We start from the raw sequence: 19,432 nt of genomic DNA on the forward strand, positions 1-19,432 counted from the left end.
GGCCTTTACACTTGACATTTGACAATCTATTGCAGTATGAATATTAAGGTCACAACTATTGATTTATATTGCACTGTTGTAAGAAAGGATGATCATATTTTATGTATTTTGTTTAGTAAGGTCTGCACTTCATCATTGCCAGCTCTAACCAAGGTTTCATGTTCCCATTGTAATGAATAACAACTGCATTGTCAATCTCCCAACAATCCACACTAGGATTATATCCTAAAACCAACACATGCTAAGACTTGTCCAAAGGAAGGGTCAAGCCATAAAACGTTTAATCCAGGGGTGTTATAGACATTTTTGTGCCCTACAACTCCAAGCATGAAATGTCCATAAACCAAGGGCTCCTAAGTCCCTAAAAGTGTTGTTCTAACCCCTAAAGGAACAAGGTCAATAGATTACAGCTTCTCCCAGAAGTTCTCCACCAGATACTGCTCAGAATTGGTCAAAATAGGATCATTGCAGCTGCTCCATTGGCTAAGTGCGTTGCATCTCACCTAAATACACTGTGAGGGTGTGTTTCATTTCAAAAGTCCCTTCTGTGGGGCGCGATGGGCGAGAAATGACAAATGGCAGTGTCATTCCGCGAGGTGGAGAGACAATGGAAGCTTCCAGAATCTTCCCCTGTGACACTTGCCTCACTGAATTCGACCAAGGATGAGTAAGAGGCCCTCAGTCTCCAAGTGGAAGCAAGAACTGACAGAGAGAAGACACTAATCAAATCACAAGCTGACTCATCCCCCTTACAGATATCTATATATGGATCCCTCATCCCAGAGATCCGGAGGCTGGAATTTTGCATATTGTAAGGAATTGCTGTTGGTTTCTAGAGACAAACATCAGATTGTTGGGTGATGTATGCTTTGTTTGAGGTGAAGAGGGGCTTCTTTGCTGGGAGGTTGATTCTGGGTCAAAACAACTGGTTGTAACTCCTCCTGGATCTTTTCTTGTTTATCAATAAAAGCTATTTGAGTTTTCCTCCATGCTTTTGTATCAATGATGCATGTTACATTTGTATGGTCAATTTAAATCTGATCCTAAGTTGTTTATGAATATAGATCCATGTATTTGTATAGTGCTATGCTTCTATGATCTTACAGGTACTTTGTGAAGCTAGGCATGCAAGGGAGCAAGGTAGCTGAGGACTATCAAAGAAGAGAGGGATCGAATCGAAGGATTAGCGCAAGACAGAGGTTGGTCTTTCTGTTCCTCTCTATCTATAATTCGTAAAGGAAAAACAAAAGTAGTTTTTCTCTATTTGTTTCTAAGGCAGCTGTCACACCTTAGTGGGATAGAGCAGTTCTATATAAACACTTTTCCCTGTAACAAAATGGCGACTCCACTGGGGAACTAATTAGTTTGTTTGTTTATCATTCTTTGTTGTTTGTTTCATAAACTTACAAGTAGCATTCGAACTACATTTTCCATAACAAATGCAAAGTAGATAACTGCTACTTCAATCCATCTACTGGATCTGTTTATGATTTAAACAACTGATTCACAAACTATCTGATTTCCCTTGTGATAGCTCTTAGATCCTCCTTACATCTACCCTTGATTGTTGCATTACTGATTGCTTTTTACTCGGCCAAAAACCAAGAACTGAACTGCAAACTGTGACCCGGAACCCGAACAGAGTCTCGTTTCTGGCCCAGCGCAGGTACTGTTCAGAGATTCTGAATTTCAGCACACTTCCCAAGTGAACAACCTGCGCTGCATTTCATATTCTCTGTGTTACATGTTGGCTGATCAGACTAGCTCTGTGCAGCTGTGGCTTCTGTGCTTCATTCTTTCCAGTTCTATTCCTGTATTTTGCTGCCTGTGATCAGTATATGTCTGTTTGAAACTCCTTTTCCTTGCTGTTATTCCGCCTCCTGTGTACAAAAGAACTATAGATGTTTTTGTGTGTTTTTTGAGTCATTTACAGTTCTCCTTTGCAAAAGTAGCATATTCGTACTGTCGTCCTTTGATTTGAATTTGTCGCAAGTGTCGATTTCAATCGTAGGAAAGAGTTTGATTGCTGTTTGTTATAGACATTTTTGTGCCTTACAGCTCTAAGCATGAAATGTCCATAATCCAAGGGATCTAAAGTCCCTAAAAGTGTTGTTCCTACCCCTAAAGGAACAAGGTCAACCAATGACAGCTTCTCCCAGAAGTTCTCCACCAGAAATTGCTCAAAACTAGTCAAATCAGGATCAATTCAAAAGATCCACTAGCTGCCTGCGTTGCAAAGCACCCAAATACACTAGCTAGGTGTGTTGCAATGCACTTGAATGCACTACCTAGGTGCATTGAGCGGGAAATGACAAGTGGCAGAGTCATTCAACGAGGTGGAGAGACAATGGAAGCTTCCAGAATCTTCTCCAATGACACTTGCCTCACTGAATTCGACCAGTGATGAGTAAGAGGCTCTCAGTCTCCAAGTGGAAGCAAGAACTGACAGAGAGAAGCCACAAGTCAAAACATAAGCTGACTCATCCTCTATGCTTACATCTATATGTGGATCCCTCATCCCAGAGATCCAGAGGCTGGAATTTTGTACTTTGCAGAGAATTGCTGTTGGTTTGAGATTGAGATTAGTACATTGGGTGATTTATGCTTTGTTGGAGGTGAGGAAGGGATTCCTTTGCTGGGAGGTAGATGCTGGATCGAGACTCACTTGGTTGTATCTCCTCTTGGAATTTCTTATCATATCAATAAAACTATTTGAGTTTCTTCTACGTGCTTGTATATCAGTGATGTTTTGTTATATTTGCATGTTTAGCTTAATCTGATCCTGAGCTTTTTATGAATGTAAATCTATATCTTCGTGCAGTTTCTCTCTTCTGTGATCTTGCAGGAATTTAGTGAAGCTGGGCCAGTAAGGGAGCAGGCAACAGGAAGCGAACAAAGGGAAGAGCGATTGGATCAACAAACTAGCGAAAGTCACAGGTTAGTTACATCCTTCCTCTTCATTTACATTTCATAAAGAAGAATACTCAAGCAGTTTTCCTTGTTTGTTGCTAAGGCACTGTCACACCTTAGAGTGGGATAGGGGCGTTCTGAATAGATACTTTTCCCAACAACAGAATGGCGACTCCGCTGGGGAATCGTATCTAGATAGTTTATTTGTGTTTCTATTGTTGTTCTTCTCATAAACTTAGGAGTGGCGAATCGAACTGCATTTGCCATTTACAAATGCAAAGTAGAGATCTGCCACTCTAGTCCACTCACTGGGCCTGTTTATGATCTGAACAGCTGATCCACAAATTCTCTAACTGCCCTTTGTGATAGCTCTTAGTCCTCCTTTAAATCATCCTTCTAATTGTACCTTATTGATAGCTTTTATCCGGCCAAAAACCATAGATTAAACTGCAAACCGTGACCCAGAACCCAGAGAAAATTCTCGTTTCTGCTTCAGCGCAGGCTCTGTGAAGAGGTTCTACATTTCAACGCAGGTCTCGAGAGGGCTACCTGCGCTGCAATTCAGTTTCTCTGTGCAACAGGTGCGCTGATCAGCCTTTGCCTTGTGCAGCTGTGGTTCTTTGCTTCATTTTGTTCAGTTTTATCTCTGATTTTTGCAGCCTGTTATCAGTGTGTGTACCTATCTGAAAACCCCTTTTCTTTGCCTTAATTCCGCCTCAGTTGTATAAAAGAAACTGTATTTGTTTTTGTGTATTTGTTACATCATTTGCAGTTTCCCATTACAAAAGTAAACTAGTCATACTGTCGCCCTTAGATATAGACCTGTCGTAAGTGTCGTTTTGATCTTAGGAGTAAATTTGTTTGCTGTTGATAGTTGATTGCGCTTTTACTTTTGTCTTTTGGTTTGAATTTGTGAATTTCTAGTGTCGAAACAAGTGTTTACTTCAAAATCATAAAGTGTCGTAATCGTCTTTTTGATTTCAAAAAGAAACTTGTTTGTGTTTTCACTTGAAATCGAATTCAAATTTGTACAACAACTTTCTTTTTAGGCATCAATATTAAGAAAGTGAAAACAAATACATGCATTTGTGCATTTGCATATTGATAGTTTGTATGGTTTGATTTAGGAAAAGTGCATTTACAGTGTGTTCTATGCTCTTTGAGAAAAGATTGTGTCTTTCTTTTCCCCTTGTAGCTAGGATTTTCATTGTTGAAAAGAGATAAATGTTTTCTTATCATCTTTAGATTGCATTTAGGAATTTCATCTACATCTCATGGTGATCCAAAAAGGCAAACTTCTAAGAAAGATCAACCTAAAATAAATTGAATGAAATTAACAACGCTTTGTAACTTAACGCACAACATAGAGGTCTAGGCTAGAGACGTGTTCCGGCGTCGTAAAACCTGGTGACTGTCGGCCTCACTAATGGTTGGGTGATTCCTCATGAGAGACGATAAGTGCCAGTACGGATTGTGTTCCCACGTACCCCTATAGGCATAAAACCTTTATCCATAGGAAGCCGTGTCGGCCGCCCTACTGATCGCAATGCACTGAACACAGCATTCGGGAAGATTGACCACCCGTACCCTAAAAAGTATTCCGCAGTTTTGCGATTGGTTTGGCACACCCTCTACCTAGAACTCCAGAGCAGTCCCTTTCATTCCTTTTCAGACTCCTTAACGGAAAAGGTCCATCTGAGCACTTGTCACTTCAGGCTCATTAAAAATCGAAGGAGACTAGAGTCATCTTTTGCTTTTTCTCGACTCTTGAAAATTGAAAAAGCAAGTTGTGTCCAAGCGTCGTTAAAATTTATTTTAAATGGAATATTCACACCCTTTTTCTTGCGTTGATCTTTAGGTTGAGAAAATGGAGCCTACCAACCAAGGAATTCCCCTGGTGGAAATCCTAGTCCCTTCTCCTCTTGGGGAGATGTTGGTGCACCCCATATGGCCACATTGTCACTTCCAGGACTGACAATTGGCTTGCCGGTCTGGCTCTTCTCAACCAATGTCGTTCAGAACACCACTATTCCTGAACAGTCGAATCAGCAGTTAGACCAGTCTAAAGTTACCCACCAGCCTTCTACTTCCTCTAATTCTTCCTCTCCTCCTTCCTCTTCGCTTGATGGGGCTGGCAAAGCCAAAAGTTAAGTTCCTAAGGAGAAGAAGGAAAAGAAGAAGAAAGAGAAGAAGAAGAAGGAGCCAAAAGCGACTGGGGGCAAACGAGTGTTGTCTAACGAAAATCCACACACAACACTGACTAGGCCTAAATCGCCATGTGTCATTTGCAAGGGAGACCACTTTCACAGAGATTGTCCCTACATCCCTCGGATACTAAGGGACTGGTCTCCCCGTTTGCACAATCCGGTGGCGTCAACCTCTGATAACCATGTTGAAAGCACACCGTCAACTAGCGAAAGTGAAGTCCCAGGACAAAAAGGGAGAGCTAGATCTCCTTGTAAACTGTGCGAAGGCAATCACGCCATCCACCATTGTCCCTTCTTAGATGAAGCTAAAAGAGTTTTGGATGATCGTCCGGTTTCACCGTTACGACTTCCTCCTGGATATAAAAAACTCTTGCCGAGTCCTTCGTTAGTTGAAAATCCAGCTGGCCCACTCAAGTGGTCAGCTGAAGCGCCGGTCATTGAAGATGAACCAGCTGAATCCATACCCGACGAAAGTCAAAAGGTCGAGGCGGCAGTTGACCCGGTCTTGCCTTTAAAGGTTTTATCTTCGAATGATACAGTCACTAAGGAGAATAAGGATGACACCGTCCAAATTCTTTTCATCAACACAGACTCCGACGAACACGGGGGCAACCTACCCATTCCTTTATCGCAGGAAGGAAGTTCGTCAGAGCCGTACCTGGTCGTCTACTTGGTCCCACCTCCAAGCAACCTAGTTGTCTCCTTCGACTGGAATCAACTAGGCAGACCCCGTTTACCAGCAAGCATATCATTCAGAATTATCGTCCAAATATATAGAATGGTCATGGCTGGTACCATCATAGATGAGGGGGCTTTTGTGAGTATCCTTTCCTCTATTGCTTGGAAAGCGCTTGGTTCGCCATCGCTTTTGCCTGAGACGAGAAATCTGACAGGCTTTGATAAAGGAACCAGTCGACCTTTAGGGATCCTCCCCAATGTGTCCATAACATTGAAAGGGAAGACCGTTCAAATGAACGTGATGGTCGTTCAAGGACCCTTGGATTATAACCTGCTCCTTGGACGAGACTATATTTATTGCATGGGAGCCATCGTCTCCTCACTCTTTAGAGTAATGTGTTTTCCGCACGAAGGAAGAGTGGTCAAGCTCGTGGACCAGCTTTCATTTCCCGGATCACGCATCGCAAATAGTCATATACCGTCCCTAAATGGTCTCTTCAGGCAAGAAATGTCTCAACCCACGATCTGTCCTCCCGATGAGCGCGAGTAATTCGGAGGGATATGACTGGAACCCAGGGGGCATGCGTCCTGGTCTACTTCGGCAGGAAAACTTCGGGTATAGGGTAGGTTTCCGCGGGAGAATATGACTAGTCTGTACCCCGTCCGTGATTGAGATAGGGGTTATTCTAGAATAAGATTCTCTTGTCAAAGTTATGTGTTTGGCGCTCGTTGTCACTCACCTTTGTCTATCTCGGTAGACATCGCTGAATAAGTGTTTTGTTTGTTGCGCAAATGAGACAATCTTTGGTAACCTGAAAGAGGTAAGCCTTTCCTGGTAGAACAAATGTTTTATCTGCAAATTGAGGGGTAACCTTGAAATCGTACTTTATACCTGGGGGCATGCAAACCTTTTGGAGTGCAAGCAAGGGGCGGCTATTTATTTTTTAAATTTTTAGGACCTCTAACCCTTTAAACTCGTAGGATTAGTCGTTTCCGAACTTGCATAACGAAAGGATGCGGGGCATAGCTTTGTAAGGCACAAGCTCCATAAAAAATGGCATCTTATATGAGACATTCTTATCATATGACTGGATAATCGAGCAGTTTTAGCACATAGTTCATGCTCATTAAAAAATAAACATAAGATCGAGCAAGTGTTTCAACCCGCGTTTAAGCTCGTTAAAAAATGAACTATCCTTCGGTAAATAACCACCGTGAATGTAACATTATCAACCATTAAAGCCTTGGTCGTGTTTGCACCGTCACCGCCACTTTTCCATTGGCCGATCATTCACCTCCATTTGATTGTTTACCCATTTTGAGGAACAGCTGCGAAGAGTGATTTCACTAGCCATCCTTGTGACACTGCCGTGCTTGGAAAATTCCAACCCTTACCTGGAATCAGCTGCTACCCATTTTATCACTCGTTCCTCAAAAGACGAGTCTTCTTTAAGCTCTTTTCATCTGACTCGTAAACTGTGAAAAGATTGCCGAGTTTTGGCCTTCCAACTCGTTAAAGCGACCGGAAGTGCTATCCCTCCTCTATATTTTAATCTTTTTGGACCTGAGGGATTATTGCACAAAAAGATCGAGCGCTTGTTTTGTTCGGCTCGTTAAAACTATCGAAAATTCATCCCTTCTGTATTGTTTTATACTTTTTCAGACTTAAGGGATTAGATGACGAAAAAGGAATTTCGGAGTTAACTTTACGTACCTTTTCAGACTCTCCAAAAATGAAAAGGACCGAGTTATCTTTGTCGTTAGACTCGTTAAAAACATTAATAGCGACAAACTTGTCTTTAGACAAGAACGAGTTTCACTATCACTAGGCTCGTTAAAACATAGCGATGGGTTTGCCCGAAGGGCAAATTATAGAACAAGCATATGTTATCCTCCTCAAGCTTGAAAAAAATAAAGAGGTACTGGTCAGTAATGACTGGGGAAAAATTGGGAAGAAACTCAAAGAACCTTTATTGGTAGCAAGTCGCTCTTGAACATGACACTTCCACTCCGTGCCTGAGTCGGGTTGGGTTGTTTCATTCACCGGTCACATCACCATGGTCTCGCCATACCATCCACCTTTGGGGTAAATGCTACCAATCCATCATATAAGTTTCGCCGATATGTTCAAGAGAAGTCATCCAGAGAAGTCAACCGTGTCCCATCCACTACCATACATTATACTTCATTCCTTCATGACCGCCATCCCGAACCATATATCATCAGATCGTTTTCACCTCCATCAAAATCATTTGCTCCGTTCCGTGTCATTGATGTGGGATTCATCAAGGCCCTCCTTTGACGGATCGCTTCTTGTCGACATCAGCTCATTATCCAAGAAGTTGATCTAGGAACACCCCATTCAGTACTTTGAAGCTTGCATGCCTCAATGGCAAGTTTCTCACTTCCGGCGACAGGTATACATCAATGACCTTCGACCGAAAGATTTTGCGTGGTGTTCGACGCCAAGTCCTTTACTCACACCACGTGAATTGTACTGCAGTACCTTGAGGGTCATCATCCTTATCGGTGATTCCTCTCGCGCTTGTTAACAGTTTACATCATTGACTGGTAATCAAGCGATGTCTTTCCATGTTCGACTTCAAAACATTTTTCACATGGATCGACTTGTACTTCGAGTGAAGATCGGACGAGATTGAAGACCCCGGATCTAGTTTCATCCATCCGGGCTGCGATATATATTCAGGAAAAATAAAGACATTGACATGTACAGCATTGCAGAACAGATAATCATCCTACCAAAAGGATGATGATTTCATCAGAATCCTCGGTCTACCATCAGACGATTGTCTGTCCTATGTACATAAAAATGAATTTATAAAGCTGAGCATGGGAATGCCCACCTCAGCTAGATCATGAAAACAGTATGAAAAATAATTTATTGTATTATATCTTATTACAGGTCTCCTCCCAGCATTGAAAGAACTTCGGATCCTCCTAATAAAGCATTTCACCCGATAAACGGCCTCATACTTTAGGGGGCAACTGTTATAGACATTTTTGTGCCTTACAACTCTAAGCATGAAATGTCCATAATCCAAGGGATCCAAAGTCCCTAAAAGTGTTGTTCCTGCCCCTAAAGGAACAAGGTCAACCAATGACAGCTTCTCCCAGAAGTTCTCCACCAGAAACTGCTCAAAACTAGTCAAATCAGGATCAATTCAGAAGCTCCACTAGCTGCCTGCATTGCAAAGCACCCAAATACACTGGCTAGGTGCGTTGCAACACACTTGAATGCACTACCCAGGTGCGTTGAGTGGGAAATGACAAGTGGCAGAGTCATTCAACGAGGTGGAGAGACAATGGAAGCTTCCAGAATCTTCTCCAATGACACTTGCCTCACTGAATTCGACTAGTGATGAGTAAGAGGCTCTCAGTCTCCAAGTGGAAGCAAGAACTGACAGAGAGAAGCCACAAGTCAAAACATAAGCTGACTCATCCTCTCTGCTTACATCTATATATGGATCCCTCATCCCAGAGATCCAGAGGCTGGAATTTTGTACTTTGCAGAGAATTGCTGTTGGTTTGAGATTGAGATTAGTACATTGGGTGATTTATGCTTTGTTGGAGGTGAGGAAGGGATTCCTTTGCTGGGAGGTAGATGTTGGATCGGGACTCACTTGGTTGTATCTCCTCTTGGACTTTCTTATCATATCAATAAAACTATTTGAGTTTCTTCTACATGCTTGTATATCAGTGATGTTTTGTTATATTTGCATGTTTATCTTAATCTGATCCTAAGCTTTTTATGAATGTAAATCTATATCTTCGTGTAGTTTCTCTCTTCTGTGATCTTGCAAGAATTTAGTGAAGTTGGACCAGTAAGGGAGCAGGCAGCGGGAAGCGAACAAAGGGAAGAGCGATTGGATCAACAAACTAGCGAAAGACACAGGTTAGTTACATCCTTCCTCTTCATTTACATTTCATAAAGAAGAATACTCAAGCAGTTTTCCTTGTTTGTTGCTAAGGCACTGTCACACCTTAGAGTGGGATAGGGGCGTTCTGAATAGATACTTTTCCCAACAACACTTTTGATGGTCACTTATCCTGTTACTATTGATTTTGGTCTGAATTTGTAATTTTCTAGTGTCAAAAACAAGTATTCATTTCAAAATCGTAAAGTGTCGTAATCGTCTCTATTTTTGATTTCGAAAAGGAGCTTGTTTATATTTGTTGCTTGAAAAGAAATTCAAATTTGTACATCAACTTTATTTTTAAGCATCTATATATTAAGAAAGTTGAAAAACAAATACATGCATGTGCATTTGCATATAGACAGTCTGTTTGGCTTGATTTAGGAAAGTGCATTTACAGTGTGCTCTTTGCTCTTTGTGAAAAGGTTCTGTCTCTCTTTTCCCTAGTAGCTAGGATTTTCATTGCACAAAAGAGATAAAAAGTTTGTTTATCATCTTTAGATTGCATTTTAGGAATTACATCTACATCTCGTGGTGAACCCGAAAGGCAAACTTCATAAGCAAGATCAACTTAAAATAAATTCAATGAATCTAACAACGCTTTGGAGCTTAACGCACAACATTTAGAGGTCTAGGCTAGAGACGTATTTCGGCGTCGTAAAGCTTGGTAACTGTTGTTCTCACTGATGGTTGGGTGATTCCTCCACTTTGAAACAATAAGTGCCAGTACGAACTTGTGCTCCCACGTACCGTCGAGTATATTTTGGGAGACCCCTATAGGCTTAAATCCTTTATCCATAGGAAGCCGTGTCTGCCGCCCTATCGATCGCAATGCACTGAACACAACATTCGGGAAGATTGACTGCCGTACCGTAAAAAGTATTCTGCATTTTTGCGATTGGTTTGGTACTCCCTCTACCTAGACTTCCAGAGCAGTCCCTTTCGTTCCTTTTCAGACTCCTTAACGGAAAAGGTCCATCTGAGCACTTGTCACTTCAGGCTCATTAAAAATCGAAGGAGAATAGAGTCTGCTTTTGTTTTTTATCGACTCTTAAAAACTGAAAAAACAAGTTGTGTCAAAGCCTCTAAAATTTATTTTAAACGGAATATTCATTACCCATTTCCTATGTTGATCTTGGGTTGAGAAAATGGAATCCACCAACCAAGGAATTCCCCTTGGAGGAAATCCTAGTCCCTTCTCCTCTTGGGGAGATTTTGGTGCACCCCATATGGCCACATTGTCGCTTCCAGGACTGACAATTGGTTTGCCTGTATGGCTCTTCTCAACCTCTGTCGTTCAGAACACCACTATTCCTGAAATATCAAATCAGCAAATAAACGAGTCCAGAGTTACCCACCAACCTTCTACTTCCTCTAATTCTTCCTCTCCCCCTTCCTCTTCGCTTGATGGGGCTGGTAAAGCCAAAAGTCAAGTACCTAAGGAGAAGAAGGAAAAGAAGAAGAAAGAGAAGAAGAAGAAGGAGCCAAAAGCGAATGGGGGCAAACGAGTGTCGTCTAACGAAAATCCACACACTGCACCGACCAGGCCTAAATCGCCATGTGTCATTTGCAAGGGAGACCACTATCACAGAGATTGTCCTTGCATCCCTCGGATCTTAAGGGACTGGTCTCCCCGTTTGCACACCCCGGTGTCGTCAACCTCTGATGATCATGTTGAAAACGCACCGTCAACTAGTGAAAGTGAAGCCCCATGACAAAAAGGAAAATATAGATTTCCTTGTAAACTGTGCGAAGGCGATCACGCCATCCACCATTGTCCCTTCTTAGACGAAGCTAAAAGAGTTTTGGATGATCGTCCAGTTTCACCGTTACGACTTCCTCCTGGATATAAAAAACTCTTGCCGAGTCTGTCACCAGTTGAAAATCCGGCTGGCCCGCTCAGGTGGTCAGCTGAAGCATCTATCATCAAAGATAAACCATCTGAATCCATACCAGACGAAAGTCAAAAGGTTGAGGCGACAGTTGACCCGGTCTTGCCTTCAGAGGTTCCATCTTCAGATGATACACTCACTGAAGAGAACAAGGATGACATTGTCCAAATTCTCTTCATAAGCACAGACTCCAACGAACATGGGGGCAATTTACCCGTTCCTTTACCGCAGGAAGGAAGTTCGTCAGAGTCATACCCGGCCGTCTATTCGGTCCCACCCCCAAGCAACCTAGTTGTCTCCTTTGACTGGAATCAACTAGGCAGACCCCGTTTACCAGCTTGTATACCATTCCGAATTATTGTTCAAATATATAGAATGGTTATGGCTGGTACCATCATAGATGAGGGGGCTTCTATGAGTATCCTTTCCTCAACTACTTGGAAAGCGCTTGGTTCGCCATCGCTTTTGCCTGAGATGAGAAATCTGACAGGCTTCGATAAAGGAACCAGTCAACCGTTAGGGATCCTTCCCAATGTGCCCATAACATTGAGAGGGAAAATCGTTCACATGAACGTGATGGTAGTTCAAGGGCCCCTGGATTACAATCTACTCCTTGGACGAGACTATATTTATTGCAAGAGAGCCATTTTCTCCTCACTCTTTAGAGTAATGTGTTTTCCGCACGAAGGAAGAGTGGTCAAGCTCGTAGACCAGCTTTCATTTCCCGGATCATACAGAGCAAATAGGCATACACCATCCCTAAATGGTCTTTTCACGCAAGAAATGTCTCAATCCCCAGTCCGTCCACCCGATGAGTGCGAGTGATTCGGGGGGACATGACTGAATCCTAGGGGGCATGCACCCTGGTCTGCTTCGGCAAGAAAACTTCGGGTATAGGGTAGGTTTCCGCGAGAGGATATGACTAGTCTGTACTCCCATCCGTGATTGGAAGAGGGGGTTATTCTAGAACAAGATTCTCTTGTCAAAGTTATGTGAGTTGGCGGGCATCGCCGCTCACCTTTGTTTATCTCGGTAGACATCGCTGAAGAAGTGTTTTGTTTACTCCATAAATAGAACTATCTTTGGTAACCTGTAAGAGGTAGGCGTCTCTCGGTAAAACAAATGTTTTAACGGACTAAAGAAGGGGTAACCTTGAAACTCTGTTTTATACCTGGGGGCATGCAAGCCCTTTGGCGTGCAAGCGAAGAGCGACTATTTATTTTTTAAATTTATAGGACCTCTAACCCTTTAAACTCGTAGGATTGGTCATTTCCTAACTTGCATAAAGAAAGGATGTGGGGAAAATCTCTAAAAGTTGCCGTTTTTATATGAGACATTCTTATCACACGACTGGATTAATCGAGCAGTTTTAGCACATAGTTCAAGCTCGTTAAAAAATAAACATAAGACATGAGAAAATGTTTCCACTCGCGTTTAAGCTCATTAAAAAATGAACTATTCCCCGGTAAATAACCATCGTGAATGTAGTACTTCAGCCATTAAAGCCTTGGTCGTGTTTGCACCGTCACCTCCACTTTTTCATTGGCCGATCATTCACCTCCATTTGATTGTTTACCCATTTTGAGGAACAACTGCGAAGAGTGATTTCACTAGCCATCCTTGTGACACTGCCGTGATTGGAAAATTCCAAACCTTACCTAGAATCAGCTGCTACCCGTTTTATCACTTGTTCCTCAAAAGACGAGTCTCCTTTAAGCTCTTTTCCACTGACTCGTAAAATATGAAAAGATTGCCAAGCCATTGGCCTCTCCAACTCGTTAAAGGGACAGGAGGTGCTATCCCTCCTCTAGATTTTAATCTTTTTGGACCTGAGGGATTATTACACAAAAAGATCGAACGCTTGTTTTGTCTGGCTCGTTAATACTATCGAAAATTCATCCCTTCTGTATTGTTTTATACTTTTTCGGACTTAAGGGATTAGATGACGAAAAAGGAATTTTGGAGTTACCTTTACGTTCCTTTTCAGACTCTCTAAAATTGAAAAGGACCGATTTGTCTTTGTCGTTAGACTTGTTAAAAAGATTAATAGCGACAAACTTGTCTTTAGACGAGAACGAGTTTCACTATCGCTAGGCTCGTTAAAACATAGCGATGGGTTTTCCCGAAGGGAAACTTATAGAACAAGCATATGTTATCCTCCTCAAGCTTGACAAAAATAAAGAGGTACTGGTCAGCAATGACTGGGGAAAAATTGGGAAGAAAACTCAAAGAAACTTTGTTGGTAGCAAGTCGCTCTTGAACATGACACTTCCGCTCCGTGTCCGAGTCGGGTTGGGTTATTTAATTCACCGGTCACATCACCATGGTCATGCCATACGATCCACATTTGGGGTTAATGCTACCAATCCATCACATCAGTGTCACCGATATGTTCAAGAGAAGTCATCCAGAGAATTCACCTGTGTCTCACCCACTACCATACATTATACTCCATTCTTTCATGACCGCCACCCTGAACCTTATATCAGCAGATCGTTTTCACCTCCATCAAAATCATTTTCTCCGTTCCGTGTCATTGATGTGGGATTCATTAAGGCCCTCCTATGACGGATCACTTCTTGTCGACATCAGCTCATTATCCAAGAAGTTGATCTAGGAACATCCCATTCAGTACTTTGAAGCTTGCATGCCTCAATGGCAAGTTTCTCACTTCCGGTGACAGGTATACATCAATGGCCTTCGACCGAAATATTTTTCGTGGTGTTCTACGCCAAGTCCTTTATTCACACCACGTGAATTGTACTGCAGTACCTTGAGGGTCATTATCATTATCGGTGATTCCTCTCGCGCTTGTTAAAAGTTTACATCATTGACTGGTAATCAAGCGATGTCCTACCATGTTCGACTTTAGAACATTTCTCACATGGATCGACTTGTACTTCGAGTGAAGATCGGACGAGATTGAAGACCCCAGATCTAGTTTCATCCATCCGGGCTGCGATATATATTCAGGGAAATAAAAACATTAAGTGTACATCATTGCAGCACAGATAATCATCCTACCAAAAGGATGATGGCTCTATCAGAATCATCAGTCTACACTCAGACGGTTGTCTATCCTATGTACATGAAAATGAATTTATAAAGCTGAGCATGGGAATGCCCGCCTCAGCTAAATCATGAAAATATTATGAAGATAATGTATTGTATTGTATCTTATTACAGGTCTCCTCCCAGCATTGAAAGAACTTCGGATCCTCATAATAAATCATTTCACCCGACACCAAAAGGTTAACGACCTCATACTTTAGGGGGCAACTGTTATAGACATTTTTGTGCCCTACAACTCCAAGTATGAAATTTCCGTAAACCAAGGGCTCCTAAGTCCCTAAAAGTGTTGTTCTAACCCCTAAAGGAACAAGGTCAACAGATTACAGCTTCTCCCAGAAGTTCTCCACCAGAAACTGCTCAAAATTGGTCAAAATAGGATCATTGCAGCTGCTCCATTGGCTAAGTGCATTGCATCTCACCTAAATACACTGTGAGGGTGCATTGCATTTCAAAATTCCCTTCTGTGGGGCGTGATGGGTGAGAAATGACAAATGGCAGTGTCATTCCACGAGGTGGAGAGACAATGGAAGCTTCCAGAATCTTCCCCTGTGACACTTGCCTCACTGAATTCGACCAAGGATGAGTAAAAGGCCCTCAGTCTCCAAGTGGAAGCAAGAACTGACAGAGAGAAGACACTAATCAAATCACAAGCTGACTCATCCCCCTTATAGATATCTATATATGGATCCCTCATCCCAGAGATCCGGAGGCTGGAATTTTGCATATTGTAAGGAATTGTTGTTGGTTTCTAGAGACAAACATCAGATTGTTGGGTGATCTATGCTTTGTTTGAGGTGAAGAGGGGCTTCTTTGCTGGGAGGTTGATGCTGGGTCAGAACAACTGGTTGTAACTCCTCCTGGATCTTTTCTTATTTATCAATAAAAGCTATTTGAGTTTTCCTCCATGCTTTTGTATCATTGATGCTTGTTACATTTGTATGGTCAATTTAAATCTGATCCTAAGTTGTTTATGAATATAGATCCATGTCTTTGTATAGTGCTATGCTTCTGTGATCTTACAGGTACTTTGTGAAGTTGGGCGTGCAAGGGAGTAGGTAGCTGAGGACTATCAAAGAAGAGAGGGATCGAATCGAAGGATTAGCGCAAGACAGAGGTTGGTCTTTCTATTCCTCTCTATCTATAATTCGTAAAGGAAAAACAAAAGTAGTTTTTCTCTGTTTGTTTCTAAGGCAGCTGTCACACCTTAGTGGGATAGAGTAGTTCTATATAGACACTTTTCCCTGTAACAAGGGGTTAGTCTTCCAAGCTTCCACAACACTCTATCCTCATTCTGACATACAATAAAATAAAAACTTAGAAATCGAACAAAGAAAAACCCATTAAGTTTTCTAGCTAATTACTTCAGATTTACTTCAAATACTTTAAAGTAAGCATCACAGGAATTAACATAAATAAACCACACTACACACTTACCGTGTTTTGCCACTTGTGATATATTCCAGTTATATCTTGTTTCTCCCATTCTTTGAGATCAAATACATTCATCCCATATGCCCAACCACAAGCATTAGGATCAAAGTGCCTGGCTATGTGCGGATTGGAAAAATTAAGGTATTTGTCAAACCGGTGAAAGCTTTCTCCACAAGTTTCCACTGAACCATTAACCTTTCCATGAAGATCTACTGACCACAAGGGCATCAAATCTTTCTGCACCACAATATCATCATCCAAGAAAAGGATCTTGTCCATTTTGGGATAAACTTGTGGAAGATAGAAACGAAGATGATTTAGCATGGATAAATATTTTGGATTTATATATTTCAAATTGGAGGAATGTGCTGAGAGTGTAGTCGAGTGATCTACCTTGAAATAATATTCTTTCATAGCTATAGATTCAAGTTGGTGAAGCACAGGGAAATAGGAGGAATTGAACCATTTAAAATCATCTACATTTTCTACATGTATCACAGCTTGCCCCGAGGGATTAAGTAGAAACCACATTTTCATGGCCCCAAAATCTAACTTGTCTGTGATGAGATGAAATACATGTTTCTGAGATTCCTGCAAAGACATGTAAATCACCTACAATGAGATCCAAATATTAAATGTAAAATGCAACAAAACTATTGGACTTCCAAACTTTAGAATAACTTAAATTAATAACACTTCACCTTAGCATTCATGACAGTTGAATTCACAACCACATATGCAACCAATACATTGTCACAAAATAATGCATAGTGATAAAGAGTCGGATCCTCCAACTTGTCCTTTTTAGGAAATTATCGTTTTTCAAGAGGAAGAAAGTAAGAATCTATGGCCAATCGCATGGAGAGACAGTGCAGGCCCTTGGGAATAGACTTTGTTGCCACCTGACTTAAAAATTTACTTTGCTTTTCCAAGGTCCTTACTTGCTCATCTGCAGACTGAAGCATGGCTTGCAACTTCTTTGTTACTGTCACACAACCATAAAATTTTTCTCTAGCCTTGATCTTCTCAGGTGCACTGAAACATTCATATCAATTACCGGTCATGAAAAAGAGAATGAAAAGCAGAAAGATTGACACACAGACTGCAACTTTAAAAGAAACAAAGGATATGAACACCAAATGCATATGGAAGCACTTACTACTCTTGATTAGAGGCAGCCAATGTGAAAATCCAGGGGGTAGTGTTCCAAGCTTCCACAACACTCTATCCTCATTCTGACATACAATAAAAGAAAAACTTAGAAATCGAACAAAGAAAAACCCATTAAGTTTTCTAGCTAATTACTTTAGATTTACTTCAAATACTTTAAAGTAAGCATCACAGGAATTAACATAAATAAACCACACTACACACTTACCATTTTCTGCCACTTGTGATATATTCGCGTTATATCTTGTTTCTTCGATTCTTTGACATCAAATACATTCATCCCATATGGCCAACCACAAGCATTAGGATCAAAGTGCCTGGCTATATGCAGATTGGAAAAATTAAGGTATTTGTCAAACCGGTGAAAGCTTTCTCCACAAGTTTCCACTTAACCATTAACCTTTCCATGAAGATCTACTCACCACAAGGGCATCAAATCTTTCTGCACCACAATATCATCATCCCAAAAAGGATCTTGTCCAATTTGGGATAAACTTGTGGAAGATAAAAATGAAGATGATTTAGCATGGATAAATATTTTGGATTTATATATTTCAAATTGGAGGAACTTGCTGAGAGTGTAGTCGAGTGATCTTCCTTAAAATAATACTCTTTCATAGCTGCGGATTCAAGTTCACGAAGCACAGGGCAATAGGAGGAATTGAGCCATTTAAAATCATCAACATTTTCTACATGTATTGCAGCCTTCCTTGGGGGATTAAGTAAAAACCACATTTTTGTGGGCCCAAAATTTAACTTGTCTAGCACGAGATGAAATACATGTTTTTGAGATTCCTACAAACACAAGTAAATCACCTAAAATGAGATCCAAATATTGAAATTAAATTGTAGCAAAACTATTGGACTTCCAAACTTTAGAGTATTTTAAATTCATAACACTTCACCTTAGGATTCATGACAGTTGAATTCACAACCACAGATGCAACCAATACATTGTCAGAAAATAATGCATAGTGATAAAGAGTTGGATCCTCCAACTTGTCATTTTTAGGAAATTTTGCTTTTCAAGGGCAAGCAAGTAATAATCCATGGTCAATTGCATGGACAGATAGTGCAGGCCCTTGGAAACAGTCTTTGCTACCAGCTGAATTAAAAATATACTTTGCTTTTTCAAGGTCCTTACTTGCTCATCTGTAGACTGAAGCATGGCTCACAACTTCTTTGTTACTATCCCACAGTCATAAAACTGTTCTCTAGCCTTGGATAGGACATGACCCATAGCCTTGATCTTCTTAGGTGCACTGAAACATTCATATCAATTATCGGCCATGAAAAAGAGAAAGAAAAGTAGAATGATTGACACACAGACTGCAACTTTAAAAGAAACAAAGGATATGAACACCAAATGCAAATGGAAGTAGTTACTACTCTTGATTTAGAAGTAGCCAATGCGAAAACTATTACCTTTGAGGTAGATCAGAATCTGCATTTGCTTCACCCAATGTACGCTAACATTATTTAATACGAAGCATCAATTCATGTTATAAATCAAGATTATTCCTACCCTGGGAAATGCTTGAATACACCCTAGCCATGATCAGATGGTCTCGCATCAATCTAACAATGGAGTCAAAATTCTCGTTCTCATTCTCTCGCCTCCAAATGTTGTATTTTCCTAGGATAGTAGAATCTACCTCCTTGGAACATTTGATTGTTTCATTTTCAAGCTCATCTCATTTTTCTTCATCCTATTGAATCAGCGCTGTTGACCTCTTCTTCCTCTTTTGTCTCAATTGTTGTAAGCATTAAACTACTATAAATTAAAGCATTCTATGCTAAAATATAAGAAATATAAAAATTTTCTATTGGAGAAGTAACATTCAAAAAGGATTTTGGAAAATAATATAACAATTCCCTTTTCCATGAGAATAAAAAGTAGCGATCTAGTGCAGCAAAGAATTTTATCCTCCGTGAAACTTTTGTTGGACTTTCTTCAAGCTGCAAATGGTCTGCATTACAACAACCATTGTTCTAGGAGTTTGACTAGACATTACCTTAAAGTAGGCTACCAACATCATAGATCAGTTAACTAGGGAAAATAAAAAATTATCATCAAGAGCATTCTCTTTGACGTCTCGATGTTCACTTCCTGTGTCATCCTCTTGAAACCTCGTAA

At 40.9% G+C, this 19,432-nt stretch overlaps 1 pseudogene; it reads right to left on the reverse strand.

Annotated features, from left to right (window-relative positions):
- Positions 1-55: 55 nt before the first annotated feature.
- On the reverse strand, positions 56-19,052 carry LOC149213230 (polygalacturonate 4-alpha-galacturonosyltransferase-like; annotated as a pseudogene).
- Between the last annotated feature and the right edge of the window lie 380 nt (positions 19,053-19,432).

The sequence above is a fragment of the Pinus tabuliformis genome, chromosome 1_1 (assembly GCF_031772625.1).
Source record: "Pinus tabuliformis cultivar Carrire ecotype Pingquan chromosome 1_1, CPIR1, whole genome shotgun sequence".
Classification (NCBI taxonomy): domain Eukaryota; kingdom Viridiplantae; phylum Streptophyta; class Pinopsida; order Pinales; family Pinaceae; genus Pinus; species Pinus tabuliformis.